This window comes from Camellia sinensis, chromosome 10 (genome assembly GCF_055761805.1).
Source record: "Camellia sinensis isolate YWXY chromosome 10, ASM5576180v1, whole genome shotgun sequence".
Lineage (NCBI taxonomy): Eukaryota > Viridiplantae > Streptophyta > Magnoliopsida > Ericales > Theaceae > Camellia > Camellia sinensis.
Window position 1 is genome coordinate 160419930 of NC_138970.1, and position 5205 is coordinate 160425134.

Here is a 5205-nt window from a genome sequence, read left to right on the forward strand (position 1 = left end):
TACACCTTAATCAATTATATATATTGTTCGTATTCAAATCTCTTCATGTTATTTCCCAAATTTTCAATTAATTTCTCTTATTCTCAGATTTAGATGACATTCATGTGACTATTAAATGGAGCTCGGCCATCATGCATGATTTGACACTTGACTTGGAACAAGCTTAGAAAGACCTTGAACAATCTAAGAAAATAATTACAAAATATTAAGGTAAGTTTAGACGTTTGAATTGAAGTAGGAGCTTGTAATCTGAATCAGGAGCTTCTACTGCAGTTGATGTATTTGAAGAACCCTATATCAATCAATTCAAGGAAATAAACAAGTGAATGGCCATTGTAATCTGAAATATAAAATATTTAATGAGTTTAAGATTACTCACCGAGATTTGAAGTTCTTGTAAACAAGGGGAGTTCACAATCAAACGAAGAACCACCAGTATCTCTTTCATGTCGTCAAAACTCACTTGATACAATTCAATAACTTTTTAAATGGTTATATGCAACTGGAAGTTTTCCTAGGTCGTTACCTATACTCAAATACTTGACAAAAACCATAACATAAGAAAGCTGTTTGGCCACGACTACGCACTTGACTATGTTTTCCATAGTACCTAAATAAATAAAAAAGAAATATCGTAAAGTCTTACCTTGGTGAAGTAAATATGTCCAATAAGTCTCTCAAGGCATGGTACATTGCCAAGAAACTTGTCAAAGTTGCAACTCGAACTTTGTTCAAAATGCTCGGCAATATCATCAGTCATATACATAGCAACAGATATAGCAAGCAAAAATGGGGTGTTTTTAAGACATATGTCTTTGAATTCGCCTTCCAAACATAAGTATTTGAGATTCGGAGCACAGATAGTAAGAGCTAAACTATCAAAATACGATAACGTCAGACTCTCAAGAGGAGGGCAACTTGATATGAGACTTTCAACAACATCGGGGGCAATTAAAACTTGTTGAAGATAGAGGTATTTCAAACATAAGAATCCTTTAAAAGTCAGAGGAGGGTCCAATTCACATCGAATTAGCTCCAAACGAATCAATTTTCAACAGGAGTAAAGACAAGAAGGAGCCCTAAACCACTCGCCTTCTCCTAATTCAAGAATCAATTCTTTAATACCATTCCTTGATAGAAAAAGCAGCCATTGATCTATATCGCGTGAGCTTTGCAAGTATGCGCTTGACAAACCGAACTTCTGAATTGGTCCATCATGAAGAAAAAGAAACCAAGTAATGAACTTTGCAAGGCTGTCCTCGACAGCTCCTTTGTCATTACAAAGCGTTACACACTTGTCATCAAATACAAGTTGAGTAAGGTTAGCCCATTTATACCTCTATTTACTCGATAAACTGCATGTTCTTATGGCATCCCTTATCGGAAGCTTTGTTAGGATGGTTTCTATAATACTTTAAGGCATATCACTAATCAAATCTTGCCCTAAAACATTATCCATGTATAGTTTACAGTTGAATTACCTACAGGCAAAGAAAAGAACAATACATCAACAGTCTTTCGGATTTCACAACATTTAAATTTGAACCGAACCTGTGAAAATTTTCCCCTCGCACTCTGTTTGGTTGCAGAGAAAATTTAGGAAATAGAAGAAGAAAAAAAATATCCTCATCAGCTGAATTGCCTACATGCAGGAAAAAAAAACACATCGACAGTTTTGGATTTTGCTGAATTAAATTTGAATCACACCCATGGAAAAATTATCCCCACTCTGTTTGGTTGCAGAGAAAATTTAGGTAATAGAAGAAAAAAAAATCCTCATCAGCTGAATTGCCTACAGGCAGGAAAAAAACAAAACATCAACAGAGTCTTTTGAATTATCCATCAATTAAATTTGAACCAAACCCATGAAAATTTCCTCTGTTTGGTTGCAGAGAAAATTTAGGTAATAGAAGAACGAAAAATAAAAACTACTCATCGGGAACTGCAGACAAAAAACATACCCCAATTCTTCTGAGCCAAACACAAAAATTTCGATTAAACCTACTGAAAATTTCATTCTTTAGATGACACAGATAACGCATAACAGTTGATTCAAAAGCTGATTTTCTTTTCTTTGCATCCTTTTTTGTCAACAAACAAAAGGTGGGTTTTCCTAAATTTTCTGTTACAATTTCACTGGCGGTGATCAACAAAATTTAACCCAAATTCCAATGTTTCATAACATGTTTAATACTAAAGATATCAAACCCATATCCAGAGTCATCTGATCATTCAAACAACGAAATGTACAGACAAGAAGGATTAAAATTATATATATAAAAATCCAAACTTTGATGTTCAAAAAGAATAAAGCAAGAGGTAAGGGTGATGCTATGGTACATTTAGATGTACCATACATTTAGTTATGAACTTATATGATTTTATATGATAACTAATATCATATTTGTCATAACTACTATCATATTAACTCTTAACTTAGTTATATTCAATTATTTATTTATATCATATTACTTCATAACCAGGTCATAATTAAATTATTTAAATAATTTAACTCTCAAATAGGCAACCGGTGTAACCGGTTACCAAACACAAAGCAAAGTAAATCAGAGTAGTCCAACGGTCCCAAGTCAGTTGGCCTCCCTCTCTTGCTCTGGCTCGTGCTCTTGCTTTTCTCTTCTCCTCCCTCCTCTCTTCCACCATAGCCGAAGCTTCAGCCATTGCCGAAGACCACCAGCCCCGTCGGCGTCGGGGCCATCATTCTCTCAGTGTTGACATCTTTCTTCATAATCTCTCACTCTCTCGACGTCAAGAACTAGTTGCTTCCATTCTAATCGAATATTTCCAAGACATATTTTCTGTAGCTCAGGTTTGTTTCTAACTCTAAACTTCATTGACATTAGGGCTTTTGATTTGAAAACCCTAACCCTTATTGAATATCTAATATTAAGTTTGGTTCTCAATGAAAATTAACATTTGTATCCAATAGCTGTGCCACTTTGATTTCAGAACTCTAACTGTGAAGAATGAATATCTTATATTAATTTTTATTTTATCAACTTTTTCCTTTGAAAAAAATCAAAATTTGTAATCCAACTATTGGCTCTTTCTCAATCTCTCTTTGATTATATCTAGAATCAGCAATGTCATTGATCACATTCCCAAATCATCCTCTGTTTCTTTGATCACATTCCCAAATCATCCTCTCTTTGATTCCATGCCCATTTCAAGAATTTTTCTTGTCAGCATATCCAAAGCTATACTGCCATCACCTGTACACATTCCATGTGTCTCATTTCAAGAACAACCCAACACACAAACAACACCCATATAGGTTTTTTTTCTGGGAGAATTTTTTCTCCCTTTATTTTTCTTAGGGTAATGGAGTTTTACAATCAATTGCTTCAATCTTGGTTTGATTTCTTAATAGGGCATGTCTAGATTGATTATATGCCCCAGATAGAACAACACGGCATGAAGTCCAAAGATTATTAAAAATTCTAAAAGAAAATGAAACAACAATAGAGAAACTGATTTAGATTAAGTTTATACAAAAAGTGATCGCATAATTGATGATTACAATATATATGAATAGATAAGCTTTTTTAAAGTGAAATTGTACAAACAAATTTTGTAAAATCTTATTCATTCATATAATTTGTGTTCGGTTCTGTATTAATTTCTATAATTTAATTACTTACAGCAAGTAAATAGAAAAGAATGATCAAGAAGGCAACATTGAATACATTAAAAATGCAAAGAAACAAAAAACAGTCCTAAATGAAAAGAACAAATTGCAGTTGCTTGTGTTCTTATTATGTAGAAGAACAGATAAATGATGAATTACAACAAGAACAAACTCATGACAATAAATCAAATGTAAATAGAAACTTCACCCATAATATATATTAATCTAACCTTGCCATGGTGTTTGATTTTGGTTCTGCTGATCATATGAAGATGATGGTGAGTTCATATGATCAAGCCCAGCCATGTTTGGAAACCCCCTATGAGAGATTGTTCTAAGACCTAAGAAATCCCTAGTCAACCCATCATTGCCACCTCCACCACCGCCGCCTTCATTACTTCGCCTCAAATGGGTTTCCATGGCTGTTGGTTTTGAAAGTGGTACAATGAGTGAGAAAAAAAAAAAAAAAAAAAACTACTTCAACACTCCAATTTATAGATCCCCTCACTCAACCCTTACCAACAACATCCCCTGTCCAGTACCAGTAATTATATAAACCTGCAATAGCACACAAGAAAAAACAATTACATTAGCACTCAATTTCTGGCTGCCATCACTCAACCCACTTTTGGAGAACTAATAAACTCTCATTTATGGGCTTCATCATTCTATACCTGCAAAACAGAGACACATTAAGTAGAACAATCAAAACCATCTCACTATAGAAGCTCACCGCATTCAACCCTCAATAGATGCTCACCTTCACTCGACCCACAAAAGGTACCACCCCCCTCAATGTTTAAAGATGGTTGTAGGCAACCTCCACTCTTGAAGAAACCAGCTATCATTCCAAGACTGTTTGATATTTTTAAGGGCAAAAGCCTTATATTTGACCATACCAATAATGCTCTGCAGAATAACCTCTTCAGGTTTTCTCTCATTGCTAAATATTCTGCTTTTTTTCTCCATCCAGATCTGGTACACAATGCAACAGAAGCCAAGTCTCTTGATCTCTAGCCACAACCTCAATAAGACCCAACCAATTTGTGCTCTGCCAATTAGCATTGCACTTGGTGAGCACAACAGTCCAAACCTTAGAGGAGAAAGGGCATTGGAAGAGTAGGTGATCATGGTCCTCCCCATTAGCACCACACAAGGGATAGATAGGGTTAGTATAGTGGAAAAGCAACAAATTATTAGGCCTCAGTAATGGGTGAAGGTTTTCTCTACAACATGGTCTTTTGCATCTCTCATTTGGAGGAGACATTAAAAGACAAGGTCAAAGGTGCTTCTGCCCCATCATTCTCATTGAAAACATGATCAAAGAGATGATTCCTTTGTTTTTTTTTTCTTTTCTTTTCTTTCTTTTTTACACAAAAACTTTAGTTGGTTATCAAAGAGACTGCCCTTTAAGAACTTTAGTTGATTATTTTGAAGCATGTAGTTAGGAAGAACAAGAAGTTGCAAAAGCCATTGCAAATTATTAGGCCCAAGCAATCTTAGATTATCATTTTGTTATATGCTTTTTAGTAAAATTTTCATTGCCATACAAAAGAAAT

At 34.6% G+C, this 5205-nt stretch overlaps 1 pseudogene; it reads right to left on the reverse strand.

Moving 5' to 3' along the window:
* Positions 1-301: 301 nt before the first annotated feature.
* LOC145800820 (F-box/FBD/LRR-repeat protein At1g13570-like) lies at positions 302-4789 on the reverse strand (annotated as a pseudogene).
* Between the last annotated feature and the right edge of the window lie 416 nt (positions 4790-5205).